At 32.9% G+C, this 17,653-nt stretch overlaps 1 long non-coding RNA gene across 1 annotated transcript; it reads right to left on the reverse strand.

The window, feature by feature from the left end:
• Positions 1 to 864: 864 nt before the first annotated feature.
• On the reverse strand, positions 865 to 17,362 carry LOC143256087 (uncharacterized). Its single transcript, XR_013030994.1, has 2 exons — positions 16,959 to 17,362; positions 865 to 2,618 (listed from the first exon to the last, which is right to left on the reverse strand). It is a non-coding gene; the product is annotated as an uncharacterized LOC143256087 (long non-coding RNA).
• Positions 17,363 to 17,653: the final 291 nt, after the last annotated feature.

Below are 17,653 nucleotides of genomic sequence, written 5' to 3' on the forward strand. Positions count from 1 at the left end.
CCAATTTGTAGCATCGTAAACCTGCAGGTTAATCGCTGAGCCACTTGAAAGGTCTCTTAGATGATCAGCAGTTCTCATTATTAAATTGATATATTTTAAAGCTTTGGCTTTAGATACTTTTAGAATACGTGTTCAAGTTGAAAATATAAGATACTAAAGTTTTCTGGTATTGTATAAATTCAGTAACATTTCAAAGATCGTACAATTTCACTCTACTGTGTTAATTAATTACTAAAATATTACAACTTCCTGCTTAGAAACTAATGCTAGATTTTCTTAGTAAAAACCACTAAATAATCAATAACAAGGAAAGAAAGACACATTTAAACAAATTCTAACGATGAAAAATATTTTACTTGAAAAAAATATATAATTTCTAACATTTGTGCCTTAAATTGAGGTGAAGTTAAACAAGCCATAATAGTGCACTTCCAAACATGAAGTCGACAAAATGTTCAAGATCGAGTGTCATCTGTCTGTGACGAAGTGGGAGTGAGAAGAGAACCATGTTGTAGCTAGTTTTAAGTTAAAGCTATTAAGGGTAAGTTCATCACTGTAGAGACTGACAAACCTAAAGTTTTTATGATGTATTTTGGAGAGTGCGTGTGTGTGTGTGTTTTCTTATAGCAAAGCTACATTGGGTTATTTGTTGAGTCTACCAAGTGGAACTGAACCCCTGATTTTAGCGTCGTAAGTCCGAATACTTACCGCTGTAACAGCAGGGGACATTTTGGAGAGAAGAGAAATGTCACATTAGGGAAAAAAGTGAGTTTTCAAGGGATGGGGTGTCGCGTGCAGTTTGCGAATTCTATAAACCTAGCCGGTTGTGAGGTAAGAGAAAGTTAGCGACGTGAGTTGGACTCACAAAACAAGTCTTATTACACTCATAACACCTACAAATGTACGAACAAGTCTTATTACACTCATAACACCTACAAATGTACGCTTGTAAACTCGAAAAAAATTTAAATGATTATTTCAAACGTGTTTTAAATAAGCGTAGTCTTTTTAGAATCATGATATTGAAAAAATATATATATACTTAAAAAGGTAAAAAGTTTTTAAATTGTAATTTTAAATGTATTATGTTTAAAACTAATTTTAACGAACATTTAGAACGTCAGTTTAAAATGTTCTTAAATAAGATCAGATAATTTCAGATGTAGTGGTACGATTTAAACAATAATTAAAGAGAAAATATATAGATAAGAAAGTAGGAGAGTTGTTTGCTGAAGTTCTGAGAGTTTAAAGTAGAAAATTATTACATTTATTTAATGGGATATCACTGTTTCCAAAAGAAATTATACGTTCTACACAGGCCTAGCTTAGAGAAATGGAACAGAGAAAATCTGAACAGGATAATATGCGGTAAGAATAATAACAGTTCGTGGGATAAATCAAATTTCGTTTACCAATGGGACCTACCTATAACAAAAATATAAAACAAAACCCAACTACCCATTCCCAAACTGGACAACAACAGCAAAAAGTCTCATTGCAGCAGTGATTGTGGTTAATTGTTCTTGTTAGTTACCATGATTTTACTTGATAATTGGAAAGGTATATGGTAGGAGACTGGGTGAAATCTGTGGATCATGAGATACCAATTAAGAAGTCGGAAAGAACGTTTTGTACTGCTGAACACTAAGAGGGAACTGAGAAGTAGGAAAGAGTATTTTCTACAACTGAACACTAAGAGGGAACTGAGAAGTAGGAGATAACGTTTTGTACTGCTGAACACTAAGAGGGAACTGAGAAGTAGGAGATAATGTTTTGTACTGCTGAACACTAAGAGGGAACTGAGAAGTAGGAGAGAGTATTTTCTACAACTGAACACTAAGAGGGAACTGAGAAGTAGGAGAGAGTATTTTCTACAACTGAACAGTGGGAAGGAATGTTTAAATTGTTGAACAGTAGGAGAGAGCATTTCATACTACTGAATAATAGAGAGGTAACTAAATAAACAATAGGAGAGAACTTTTTATGCTATATAGTGATTAGTAGTACCATGGTGATATAAATTTTATAGTAATTATTATTTTATTACACAAACGTTCTGTAAAAATTAAGACAAGTGTAGGGGCAAACCACGGGTATGAAAGGATTTGTTTGTATGGTTTCTGCTTTAAATATGGTGTCGAAAGTCCTAGATACAAGTAAAAATATAGACATTTTGAGCTTAATCCATTCTTGTTCAATGAGGAGCCGTCTTCACGAAACTGGACATAAACCACACGAATACCTTGTTTATATCGCACATCCATACATCTGTTTCAGTTTGTAGAAAGTTTTATTTTTTGTTTCTCACAATTTTTGAAGCATGGGTGTGCTAACTGCCAAGAGTAAGGATGAAAGTTGTCTGAGAAGTAGCAATATTTCTTACGAAACATTTTCACCTTTAGTAACAAATTACAATTTCAGATTTTAAAAATAGACTCTAACTAAATCGGGAACGAAGTATTGGAGGAAACGCTATCCACGCGACATACATCAATATGGTACTTCTCGTCTGTCAGCTCATCCGAACCTTTGAACTCTTCACGCTCAGTACCCACAAATTCTCGCACAACAGATGCCAATGATTTGAATTAACTTTCAAGGCAAGCTTGCACGAAACACTGAAATAGATTTTTAACAGAATTACCCCAGTAGCTATTAGGAGTAATACAAAAAGCAACAAAATAACTACAGCCATATATAAGGAAGAGAGAGAAAAACGTTGAATATTTATAATAGTTTTAATCTTTTAAAATATCTCCTCTTCTCTGCAACACTAGATAATAGTAACTTAGTTTATCATTACGGTATCCACTTTTACTTGTATTGTATCTTTCTTTGAGCTAAATAATTACGTTATATATATATTGTTCTTAAATAATCTCTTATATAAACATATAGAACTTTGAAGCAAATCATTTTGAGACACATTGAATACGTTATTATTGCATTTGTTGGTAAAGTTTAAGAGTATTATATTGAAAAGAAAATTCGTGTTTCAACTATCTTTTACTGTATAGAAAGTTATGGGGGTTTCAAGTAAAAGACATTTCATTAACGACGAAAATTAAGGATTCTGAAAATTCTATATCTCCAACGAACAATAGATGGGGTTATAAACGTAGATTTTCTATCATAATTCAAGCTAGTTTATTCTATAGACATGTTTAAATTGATCTTAGTTAAATTACACTGTTCAGTGTTAGAGAATGTTCAAACACTCAAAACTTTGCGATCCAAACATATACTAAAATATTTATCCTTCTTGCATGCAAGAGAGTTGAACGTTAGAAAAGCATCCCAAAATCTCAACCTGACTTGCAAATACAACAAGATCTGTGGCTTAATGAAGCTATAGTGCATAACATGGTGAAACTTTTGTCACAGTATTTTCAAGTTCAAAATTTCGTGGGACAAATATCACAGTATTCACGGAATCTTAAACATCTTGGAACGATTATAATAATAGTAACAGAGTATAAACATAAAGGGAAGATTGACACAGAAATTCATAGGTAGATTTCAGTGAGACAATGTCACAGTATTCAGTTTCCAAAAATCTTCGGCTGATTACAATATCATTAATAGGTCCTTAACATTATGCAATGTCTACTGCTGCATAAACAAAGTCTAAATATTCTGACACAGTTAAGATAATGTTCACGGTGTTTAAATATGCTTAAGGAACTATCACAATATTCACAGGTTCTAAATATTATCGAAGAACTTTCTCAGTCTTGACAGGTCAAAATATTCAGGAACAACTATTACCATGTTGTGTCCAAGATTCCTGGGACGACTATCACAAAATTTCAACTAATAAAACATTTCCAGATAACTGTTGCAGAATTGGTTGTTGGATAATGATTTATCTACTTACGTAAATTATAAAGCTCTATTCGAAACCTACTGGTTGCTATGAATAAAAAAAAATTGTATATTTAAACAGGGTATAATTTATTGCTTTAATAATCATTAGATAAGATATAACTCACAACATTAGTAGGATTTATAAAAGGCCTAACTTATTATGTCAGTGAGCTTTATATTAATCGAACGTGCAACGACAGTAAAGTTAAAACAAGGCCTACATTAGTAAGATTTATAAAAATCCTAATTTTGCTACGTTAATAACCTTTATACACGACGTAACTCGTTACTTTAAAAGATTTATATAAGGCTTTAACGTATTAGGTAAATAATGTTTGTACGAGGTCTGACTTGCTAGGTTAGTAAGATTAATAAAAGAGCTAAATTACCAGTTAGTAAGCGTTCTTTATGCAAGGCCTAACTTGCTACGTTAGTGAGAGTTTTAAAAACCGTAACTTATTACACTAATAATCTAGGTACAAGGACTAACTTGCTACATTAAAAGAAGTTATATAAGGCCAAATGTATCACTTTAATAAGCTGTAAGTAAGATATAACTTGCTACGTTAGTAAGATTTATAAAAAGCTAACATATTACGCTAACAAGCTTTGCACAAGATAGACCTAATTCGTTCCATTAACATAATTTATACAAGACCGTTAAAAAACTAAACTAATATTTACTTTCCTACGTTAATAAAATTTATAAAAGGCCGAACTTATTACGCTAACAAGCATTATACAAGATATAATGTATTATGCTAGAAATATTTATACAAGGCGTAACTTATTATTTATGAAACATTTTAAAAAGTCTAATTGCACTTTAGACTTATACAATACCTAACGTGTCATGTTAATAAGTTTTAAAAAAGATGTAACATTAGTGAGATTATAAAAGCCCAAACTCATTTCGTTAAAAAGCTTTATATAAAACCTAACTTGGTACAGTAATAAGATTTATACAATATATACTCTACTACGTCAATAAGGATCATAAAACGTCTAGCTTATTATATTAATAAGCACTTTACAGGGTTTAATTTGCTATATTAGTAAGTTTTATACAAGGCCTAAGGTATTACGTTATCAAACATTTTACAAAGTTTAACTTGCCACGTTAGATCTTTGCAAAAGCCTAAATTATTAAATTATCGAGAATTTTATGAAGCCTAACTTGCCACGCTAAGTAACTTAGTAAGTTAGACCTTGTTTAAAGCATATTAATGTAGTAAGTTAGACTTTGTATAAAGCTTGTTATCGTTGTAAGTTAGACCTTGTGTGAATACCATTGGCAACAACTGTTTTAAACAAGCCTAACTTATTGCGTTCATAAACATTATACTAGGTCTAACTTGCAACATTATTATGAGCTATAGAAGGTGAGACGTACCACATTAATAGGTTTGGTTTTGGAATTTCGCACAAAGCTACTCGAGGGCTATCTGTGCTAGCCGTCCCTAATTTAGCAGTGTAAAACTAGAGGGAAAGCAGCTAGTCATCACCACCCACCGCCAACTCTTGGGCTACTCTTTTACCAACGAATAGTGGGATTGACCGTCACATTATACACCCCCCATGGCTGGGAGGGCGAGCATGTTTAGCACGACGCGGGCGCGAACCCGCGACCCTCGGATTACGAGTCGCACACCTTACGCGCTTGGCCATGCCGGGCCTACACATTAATAAGTTTTGAACAACATAGGAGGTGCTACGTTGATAAGATTTATGAAAAGCATAACATTATGATAAAAGGCTTTATACGATATCTAACATGCCCCATAAACAGATTTTATACAAGGCCTAGCTTATTATTTTAAAAAGAATTATGAAGAATCTACTTCGCTACGCCAATAATATTTATACAAGGTTTAACTTTTTACTTTAACAAGATGTATACAAGATCTAACTTACTAAGTTAGATTTTGTTTAAAGCTTTACAACGTAGTAAATTAGATTTTATATAAAGCTTATTATCGTAGTAATTTAGACTGTGTAAATATCATTCGCGAAAACGTTGATATGCCTTGAAAAAGCCTACGTTATTACGTTCATAAACAGTGGAGTAGGTCTAACTTTCTAAATTATTAAGATTTATACAAGGTCTAAGGTATCATGTTAATGAGCTTTAAATAAGATATAATTTGCTACATTAGTGAGATTAAAAAAGCAAACAACTCCAACTTATTTCGTTAATAAGTTTTATACAAGGTCTAACTTGACAATTAACATAATTTCTAGAAGCCATAATTTATTATGTTAATAAATTTCATATTAAGTCTAACTTGCTACGTTAGTAAGATGTACGTAAGGCCTAACTTATTACGTTAACAAGCATTATATAAGGCATAATTTTCTTAAGTTAGAAAGATTTATACAAGGCCTAATTTAATACGTTATTAATAATTTTACAAAGTCTAACTTGCCACGTTAGATTTATGCAGAGTCTAACTTACTATGTTAATAAGCTTTATACAAATTAAAGTCTATTTATAATTCTACTGAGTACGTGCTACTTTAGTGAAATGTATAAAAAACCTAACATATTTCGTTAAAAAAGCTTCATACAAGGTCTAATCTGCTCCATTAACATATTTCATACAAGGCTTAGATTATTACTTTCAAGAGTATTTATTGTATGAAGACTACTTTGCTACGTTAATAAGGCCTAACGTATTATGTTAACAAACGTTATACAGGATATGAATTTCTACCTTAAAAGTATTTATTCAAAATTTTACTTATTGCGTTTTCAAACATTCTACAAAATCTAAATTATTACGTTACTAATATTTTTGCAAGGTTTAATCTACTACATTAACAAGCTTTATACAATGTCTAGAAGTTTGCCAAATTGGTAAGACTGGTAAGATTTGTACAAAGGCTAACGTATTATTGTAATAAGTTTTTATAGGATCTAATTCCCTACGTTAGAAATATATACCCAATGTCTAATTTAATATAATAATAAGCTGTACACAAAGTCTAATTTACTATGTTAATTAGTTTTATACAAGGGATAACCTATTATACTAATATGCATTGTAAAATTTGTATTTTTATACTCTAATAAGCAATATACAAAACCTAATGTGCTATATTAATCAGCTTTGTTCAAAATCTAACTAATTACGTTTATAATCAATAAACAATATCTTACTTAGTACTTTAGTAAACTTTATAGAGGGTTAACTGATTAAGTTGATAAGATTTATATAAGATCTAATTATTATATTATTATATATTAGAAAGTTTCATACAAGTTTTGTCTTATTATACATATAATTTATACAGTAGAGTTTAACTAAATTAATATCTTTGATGAAAGAGATTAACTAGATTAAAAACTTGCACAGCATAATTTATTTCGACTAATAAATTTTATAATAGAATTTAGCTGACGTATTAAGTTTTTTAACGGAATGTAACTAGAATAGTCAATTGTATCATGCAGTTCAACGAAACTAGTATGTTAGATACAGGAGTCTGGACTGTTAAGTTGTATTATAGAGTTTAACTACATTAGTAAGGTCTTCTAAAGTTGTATAACGGAGGAAAAGTTTATCAATTACTTTACTAAAAACAGAATGAGTGATAAAGAGATGTAGTTAGCTGTTTAATGTTTTTTAAATATCCATTCATTGTGAACATTCACTTACATTAATACGAATACTAGAAATTTCATTCATAATAAGTATAACACGAGTCTAAACTTTTCTTTAGGTGGAAAGGTATATCATTTATGTTCTTCAGGTTGAAAGATAATAATAAAAGATAATAACTGAAACTGATTATTTTCTTAAAATGATAATATGCAGTAACAATATTTCTACGCCCGGCATGGCCACGTGGTTAAGGCACTCGAGTCGTAATCCGAAGGCCACGGGTTTGAATCCACGTCACACCAAACATGCTCGCCCTTTCAGCTGTGGGGGCGTTATAATGTGATGGTCAATCCCACTATTCGTTGGTAGAAGAGTAGCCCAAGAGTTAATGACTAGCTGCCTTATCTCTAGTCTTACACTGCTAAATTAGGGACGGCTAACGCAGATAGCCCTCGTGTAGCTTTGCGCGAAATTCAAACCAATATTTCGACATTTTTAAAGCAAGAGTAATTTATTTTTGTTTATTGTTATCGAACATAAAGTTGTTGTTGTTTTTGAATTGAAGGCTACTCTTTTATCAATGAATAGTGGGATTGACCGTAACTGTACAACGCTCACACGGCTGCGAGGGCGAGCATATTTGGTGTGACCGGGATTCGAACCCGCGACCCTCGGCTTACGAGTCGAACGTCTTAACACGCTTGGCCATGTCGAGCCAACATAATGTTACACAGTCTGTGTTGGAAATATAATTTCAAAATTACAACTGGGGCCCTGGTAATGGTGGAAGTGGAAAATGTCTATCACTGAAAAAAAGTGAAAAAAATCATAAAAAGTTATCCCTTTGCCGATGACATTGACCTTTACTTTGTCTTATAACAGATTAGTTTGTGTCAAATTTTAATTTTCGTGCAAAGTTGCACAAAGGGCTACGTAAAGCGCTGTCGAATATTGACCGATAGACTGGAAGTTGGCATCTAATAAACAGCACCCACTATTAATAATTGTCTGGCTGAATGATAAGGTTCTATATGCACTGTTAAGGTGAACTATCGGCTCTTTAGGGACATGTTTTTGCAGCAACATATCGCAAACCCTTAATCTTCAGGTTCACAACCTCAGCACACTAACAGTACTCAACCAGAACGTAAGAAATTTCCATTTAACTCGACGTTTGTCATTACAATACGCTTTATTTTGGGTTCCTCCACTACTCTTTGCCAGGAAAAGAAGAATGTTTCAGTCAGAAGATGAGATATAGATTGGTACGTTGATGAGCCCAATAGTTACACAATATGCTGTATGTCTCACAAAGGGTATCGAAACTCAAGTTTTAACGTCGTAAGCTTGCAGAGTTACCGCTGAACCACTTGGAGGCAGGGAGAACAAAGAAAAAACTCATGGTAAAGATCAAAGTATCTAATAGTAGGAACTCTACACGACCAACTAGTGAGTTAGTGAAAAATAAAACATTTTGTAACCAAGAGTGGGATTATTTATTGTGAAGGCCCGGCATGGCCAGGTGGTTATAGAGCTCGACTCATAATCTAAGGGTCGCAGGTTTAACTTCCCGTCACGCCAAACAAGTTCACCCTTTCAGCCGTAGGGGTGTTATAAATTACGGTCAATTCCATTATTCATTTGTGAAATAGTACCCCAAGAGTTGGCGGTGAGTGGTGATGAGTAGCCTCCTCCTCTCTAGTCTTTCAGTGCTAAAACATTTCTCATCCACAGCTTCACAGTAGGTCAGCAGTAAGGTTATGGATCTGCAAGTTTAATTCTTCACAATTAACGGAGCGCAGATAGCCTATTGTTTAGCTTTGCACTAAAGTAAACAAACTCATTCACAGTAAATCTTTGTTTTTCAATTTGGCGCAAAGCTACACGAGGGCTATCTGCGCTCCGTTAATTACGAAGAATGAAACTTGCAGATCCATAACCTTACTGCTGACCCACTGGGAAGCTGTGGATGAGAAATGTTGCTCTTTCTACTACATAATTGCAACCATCATCAGCTCTTCAGATGACAGCTAAACATAAAAAGTAAAACATATTCTACAGAAATTGTTAATTTTAAACTGGCGAATTGGAATTTCTTAAGCTTTATTATTGTGTTTATTTAGCAATACCTTTGGAGGTATTAATAATTCGATGAAAGACTTCATTTCACATTTATTGAACTGCTAAACAATAATGGGCATCTTTAATTAAAGATTAAAAATCCAATGTTTTTCACACTTCTTGACTGTACTTGTAGGTAAAAGTAGCAAACGATGCACTAATAGTGAACTAATAAGGAAGAATTGTGTGTCTCATACCTCTTGTGTAGTGAAGTGTTAACACAGTTACGGCCTAAGACAGTAGTCAACTAAAAAGGAAGAATCTTTTGTTTGTCACACATTTTGTCTAGTGAAGGGTTAAAACTAATACAAGTTATGCCAAAAGTCAACTAAAGTGGAAGAATCGTACACTTTTCATATTTCTTGCCTATACTGAAGTATCAAAACTGAGAAAAGATGCGCTAACAGTCAACTAGAAAGGGAGTTTTCCCACTTCTTGCCGACTGAAAAGTAACACTTATGTTGCTAAAACAACTTTGAGTTTCTTCAATGTCAAGAATTGTATTGTATAAGGTTTCCAGCAAATAGCTGTAGACAATCAAAAGACACGATGAGATACATGGTAAATGTATATGGATATACTGGCTTTAAGATACGATTTCACGAACTGTGCTGATAATGAAAATTATAATATGGTTGTTTTTAGATTTAGCTGAAAACTTTATTCTGTTTTTGGATGCTCAAATTATAATAGGTGGTGGACAGGAAGAAATTTGTGGCTCGTCTTTCCTTCAAAAAACAATTGAATAATTAACAAAAAATTACGTACAACCCCCAGGTAGCAAATAAGCAATAACCTTTAAGGAGGCAGCATTTTAAACTATACAGAAAACATGTTTCTCAGGGCATTTTATTGTGTTACTCTAATGCATATTAGCAATTGCAACGTGGCTCATATTAAAACTTTGGTCTATTTGTCTTCTTAGTTTCCACCACTGATGACCAAAATTTCAGTATTAGACAACAAATTGTGATTCTTGTAAATCGACTACAGTCTGGATATTAAGTACCTTATGACCATTAGGAACCGACCAAAGTTTTGATCTTAAGTAATGTCGTGACTTTTATGAAGGGTGCAAATGTTTGATATTAACCACATTGTAGCCCTTTAAGAATCGACCAAGGTTCTGAAAGTAACCATGTTGTTAGTTATCACCATTAGATTCCATCAAGGGAACATAGGGCGGCAATCTAGTGTAAGACTAGAGGGAAGGCAGCTAGTCATCACCACCCACCGCCAACTCTTGGGCTACTCTTTACCAACGAATAGTGGGATTGACCGTCACATTATAACGCCCCCACGGCTGGGAGGGCGAGCATGTTTGGCGCGACGCGGGCGCGAAGCCGCGACCCTCGGATTACGAGTCGCACGCCTTACGCGCTTGGCCATGCCAGGCCAACCATGTTGTAGCCTTTAAGAATCGATCACATTTTGAAATATCAAAAAAAAAAAAAGTGAACTTTATTCACCGACCAAGATTTTAAAATTAGACACAATGTGATCTTTATTAATCGGCCAAGATTTTAATATTAGACACAATGTGATCTTTATTAACCGACTAAAATTTTAAAATTAGACACAATGTGATCTTTATTAACTGACCAAGATTTTAATATTGGACACAATGTCATCTTTATTAACCGACCAAGATTTTAAAAATAGTCACAATGTGATCTTTATTAACCGTCTAAGATTTTAATATTAGACACAATGTGATCTTTATTAACCGACCAAGAGTTTAATATTAGACACAGTGTGATCTTTGTTAACCGACCAAGATTTTAAAAATAGTCACAATGTGATCTTTATTAACCGTCTAAGATTTTAATATTAGACACAATGTGATCTTTATTAACCGACCAAGATTTTAAAATTAGACACAATGTCATCTTTATTAACTGACCAAGATTTTAATATTAGACACAATGTGATATTTATTAACTGACTAAGACACAATGTCATTTTTATTAATTGACCACGATTTTAATATTAGACACATTGTGATCTTTATTAACTGACCAAGATTTTAATATTAGACACAATGTGATCTTTATTAACTGACCAAGATTTTAATATTAGACACAATGTCATCTTTATTAAATGACCAAGATTTTAATATTAGACACAATGTGATCTTTATTAACTGATTAGTTAATGTGATCATCTTTAATATTAAAGAAACAATGTCATCTTTATTAACTGACCAAGATTTTAATATTGGACACAATATTATCTTTATTTACCGACTAAGATTTTAATATTAGACACAATGTGATCTTTAGTAACCGACTAAAATTTTAAAATTAGACACAATGTCATCTTTATTAACTGACCAAGATTTTAATATTAGACACAATGTCATCTTTATTAACTGACCAAGATTTTAATATTAGACACAATGTGATCTTTATTAACTGACTAAGACACAATGTCATTTTTATTAATTGACCACGATTTTAATATTAGACACATTGTGATCTTTATTAACTGACCAAGATTTTAATATTAGACACAATGTGATCTTTATTAACTGACCAAGATTTTAATATTAGACACAACGTCATCTTTATTAAATGACCAAGATTTTAATATTAGACACAATGTGATCTTTATTAACTGACCAAGATTTTAATATTAGACACAACGTCATCTTTATTAAATGACCAAGATTTTAATATTAGACACAATGTGATCTTTATTAACTGATTAGTTAATGTGATCATCTTTAATATTAAAGAAACAATGTCATCTTTATTAACTGACCAAGATTTTAATATTAGACACAATATTATCTTTATTTACCGATTAAGATTTTAATATTAGACACAATGTGATCTTTATTAACCGACTAACATTTTAAAATTAGACACAATGTCATCTTTATTAACTGACCAAGATTTTAATATTAGTCACAATGTGATCTTTATTAACCGACTAAGATTTTAATATTAGACACAATGTGATCTTTATTAACTGACTAAGATTTTAATATTAGACACAATGTGATCTTTATTAAATGACCAAGATTTTAATATTAGACACAATGTGATCTTTATTAACTGACCAAGATTTTAATATTAGACACAATATTATCTTTATTTACCGACTAAGATTTTAATATTAGACACAATGTGATCTTTGTTAACTGATCAAGATTTTAAAATTAGACACAATGTCATCTTTATTAACTGACCAAGATTTTAATATTAGACACAATGTGATCTTTATTAACTGACTAAGATTTTAATATTAGACACAATGTCATCTTTATTAAATGACCAAGATTTTAATATTAGACACAATGTGATCTTTATTAACTGACCAAGATTTTAATATTAGACACAATATTATCTTTATTTACCGACTAAGATTTTAATATTAGACACAATGTGATCTTTGTTAACTGATCAAGATTTTAAAATTTGTCACAATGTGATCTTTATTAACTGACCAATATTTTAATATTAGACACAATGTGATCTTTATTAACTGATTAAGACCAATCAAGATTTTTAACCGTGATTATTAATAGGCCAAGATTTTAATATTAGTCACAATGTGATATTTGATAAACGATCAAGATTTTAATATTAGACAAAGTGTAATCTTTATTAACCGATGAATATTGTAAAAATAGACACATGTCAATGTGTCGCTGGGCCTGTTCTTCCACATATATATTCAAATATACAATATTTGAAATTTTTAAGGACTAGGATGCTATGTGGCAGCGCAAATTGTATCAAGTGTGGCAGTGTTGAAACAAATCAGAAACTTTGGGGTCGTAATATTGGACTGTATCAGGACGTAGTGAAGGGTTAATATGACACCAGCCCAGTTAGGTAACAATACTAAACTACATTAGGTAGGAGTAGAGTGGTAATGTTCCACAATAGCTGGAAAAAACAGGGTTTCAATGTTTTATCATGTCAGAAAGATGTAGGGTAGCAATGGTAAAATAAATAAGAATTGGCTAGTTGGCATTAGCTATGAAACTACGTTAGAAGGTGTGGGGGTATGAAAATACTAAAGAAGGGACTAGATGTCAGAGTTCAAACACACGATATTGTAATAACGCTTCCAGTGGCACATCGGTATGTCTGGGGACTTACAATGCTAGAAACTGGGTTTTAATACCCATGATGAGCATAGCATAGATAGCCCCTTGTGTTGCTTTTTGCTTAACTTCAAATCAAACAAACAAGATTAAAATAAGGGTGGTAAAGTTGAGAAGAAAAAGTTGGGATTAACATGGGGTAGGAAAGCTAATAAAATTTAATTATGAATTCTATCTGGTTTCTTCAACATATATATTCAAATATACAATATTTGAAATTGTATTACTCCGAAGGATTGTAACACTGTCAGTCGCTTACAAACAATAGAGTATTTCTATACGCTAAATGCCTGATTGTTGATTGTCTCTCTGGCGAGTGTAAGAGTAACCAAAGACTGGAAAATGAATACCAGAAATGAGTTTTTACAACGTGTTTTATTTGTATTTTAATAAATTGATACATCACTTAAAATTATATTAACATCAATTTTTTTGTATTAAGTCGTTTTTGTCTTTATTTTTACATTGTCGGTTTTGATCAAAGTTTACAAAAATTTGAAAGAGTTTTGACAAAAGCTCAATTTGTTTATACAAATAAAATAACTGGTAGAGAAATATAATGTTGTTCTGCCCTTATTTGTTTATGTTGAATTTCGCACAAAGCTACTCAAGGGCTATCTGCGCTAGCTGTCCCTAATTTAGCAGTGTAAGACTAGAGGGAAGACAGCTAGTAATCACCACCCGCCGCCACCTCCTGGGCTGCTCTTTTGCCAATGAATAGTGGGAGTGACCGTGACATTATAACGTCCTCACAGATGAAAGGGCGAGCATGTTTGGTGCGACGGGGATTCGAACCCGATTCTCATATTACGAGTCGAACGCTTTAACCCATATGACCTTGCTGGGCCTGTTCTGCCCTACTAGTATAAATACTATTATGAAAAGAATAGGGTATATAACTTACATTGATTGACATGTGATGGAGTTTATAGTTGGGAGATGGTATAACACTGAAGAACTGTGACTCACCTTTCTTCATGTAAGAATGTAAATGTTAATAGTCTAAAATAAGACACATCGATTAATTAAGACAGACCCTTCTTTAATAAATGTTTGAATTCAATTTATATTTAAGGTTTCGTTGAATTATTTGATTTCATGCCATTTGAGATGAATTTAATGGATATTTGCTCTGTTTTCAAGTTGTAAGCCCTCATGTTTGCTGACGAACTAACGGAGGAGGATTATGCAGTTTATTAATTCCAAATTTATATGTCCACAATGTGCTATTAATCCTTTGTTTTCTTTCACCCTCAGTTTTAGCCATTTTATGGAAGTCTTCAATCTTAATAAAGATTAACAAGCTCAAAGCCTTCGTGTTCCTTGTTGAGCACAAAGCTACACAGTGAGGTTCATGTGCTGTGCTCAAGGCAGGTACTGAGCCCCGAATGTTAGCGTTATAAGCTTTCAAGCGAGGCTTACGTTGAACGATTTTGAAACTGTGTGAAAATAATAAACAATACAATAAAACTATTTCGTGACATTGATTGCAAAGAATAGTTCTGTTGTAACTTTTCAGGAGTATATCTTGACACTGTAAATTAATCATAAATTTTTATTTCTTTGTTCATAAGCACAAAGCTGCACACGCAATGGGCTATCTGTGCCATGCTCACCACGGGTATCGAAATCCCGTTTCTTGGGATACAAGTCTTCAGAGTTACCGCGGGAACTTTCTTTTTTACACTGAAAAAAGTTTTTAAAAAATGAAAAAAGTTAGATATTTGCCCTTGGCAATGATATTTATCTCGTGTGATAACTGATCAATTTGTAGAGAATTTTAATTTAGTGCAAAGCTACATATGAAGTGCATAATAGAGGTCAGGCAACTAGTCAACAAGCAACCTACCACCAACATTTATTTCTTGGAGGGGGTTGAATAATTGGATTTTACTATCACTCTTACGGCTGAATCACGAGGGGTGATCATAAAACAAATTAACTCATTCATTTCAAACAATTCTGAAATCTAAATGATATTTATGAAAAGTTGTGACGGAACAACTGAATAACAACTTACAATATTACAGGAAAACTTTCTTTTTTTTTTTTACATTAAATCAACTTCTTACTATTACATTTAAAATAACCAACCTCCATGTATTAGATCTAGCTTGAATGATATACAGAGTTAAACTAAGACTGAAATATAGATGCACATTCTAAGAGCGTGGCCCCTGTGGCACAGAGGTATGTCTGCAAACATACAAGGATAGAAACCTGGTTTCGATACTCGTGGTGGGCAGAGCACCGATAGTGTATTGTGTAGTTTTGTTCTAATTGCAAATGAACTAATAAATTTAAGAACTTGTAAGCGAAGACAAAAAAGAATGTATAACAATATGTCAACCACACAAACTCTGACACATCCAGTGTACTTACTACTTTGTCTAAATACAGGTAAAGTATCAACAGTCAGCATATTAACTCTGTTGCCTCAGTACTTTATTATTGGGTTCTATGTTTAGTTGTTTTTGATGTTGTCGTTTTAAAGTACAGATCTACACAATGGACTATCTATGCTCTTCTTTTATCGAAACCAGAGCTGTAGTCCACTAACTTGTCGCTCAGCCACTTGGAAGGGGATCTTTATACTTAGACTCTTATTTTACAAAGTTTGTCTTTTTGTAGTTAAGCACAAAGTTAAACAATGGGCATCTGTGCTCTGCCTACCACGGGTATCGAAACTCTGTTCCTAGAGTTTTAAGCCCACCGATATAGCGCTGTATCACTGGGGGCTATTTTGCAAAAGAAGAAACTAATAAAAATACAGTTCTAAATACAGAACTTAACAATAAAAATACAGTTCTAAGTACAGAACTTAACAAAGTATATCACTCCTAAGACATCTTCTTTCGGTATTGGTTTTGATTTCTAGGGCTGTCACTATAGCGTATCACACTGACAATATAAGTAGTCAATTACCTCTTATTTGAATCCACTGTTTGCTCATCCTGTAGCCGGTAAACTCGTGCAAACTAACAGGACAACAAAATTCTACTAAACCAAGAAGTTCCAGAAAATATCAACTTTCTAAAAGATGGAATTATTCATTTTAAATGGTGCACTGTTCTGACTAAGTCATTATAAGGAAACATTCTAGGAGGAGAGATTCAGGATCACAAACGAGGATTTGTTTGTCATAGAATCGCTTCGTCAGGTGTTTGGTATGAATGGAAATTGTCGACGATCATAGTGAAACATGTGTTTACAATGTTTCCGTGGCACTCATTTTCCAGTTAACTTACCCATCCATCGAGAAACGACTTTCCTTCGGTCTCAGCTGTCGGCACTTTTGTTGCAGAGCACTTTTCGTCTTTGTCGGCCCGACCACGTTGTATTAACCCCCGTACATAAGCGAGACATGGATGACTTATCCGATGATCAAGTCGTTTACGTCTCATATCGATGCCGCTGCTGGGAACGAACATACGGCTACCAGATGATGTAGGGAAGAATATACATGTTGCCATAGGATACGGTCGGCGACGTAAGGATGAACCCAACCGTTTCATGCGTGATACGTTAGAGCAAACCTGCTCGTTTAATCATGTTAAGCCTTAAGTATACGTAAGAAAAGAGTAATTAAATAGTTGTTTAAAAAGAAACAATAAATATCACGTTAATTCTTTAGTATAACAATAAGTTCAACGAGCTAACCCAATTTCTACGAACTTAATGTAGTCGCGTATGGTGTAGTAACCAACCACGCTACACTTCTTAACTTAATATTTTTAAAAAAAACCTCGAACGTATATTTATACATCTAAAACTACGGAGTCTGCTAAATAATATTTTATTTTAGCACTGTTTCGTTATCAAGTTGGAAGTTTTGTGTCAGAATAAGTTTAATAATGTGAGACATACAAAGGCGTAGTAAGTAAGGCCTTTTAACCAGAGTATCTAAGCCTTGTTGTAAATTTTAACCTCTAGCTTTATTCTT

This window comes from Tachypleus tridentatus, chromosome 7, assembly GCF_004210375.1.
Source record: "Tachypleus tridentatus isolate NWPU-2018 chromosome 7, ASM421037v1, whole genome shotgun sequence".
Classification (NCBI taxonomy): domain Eukaryota; kingdom Metazoa; phylum Arthropoda; class Merostomata; order Xiphosura; family Limulidae; genus Tachypleus; species Tachypleus tridentatus.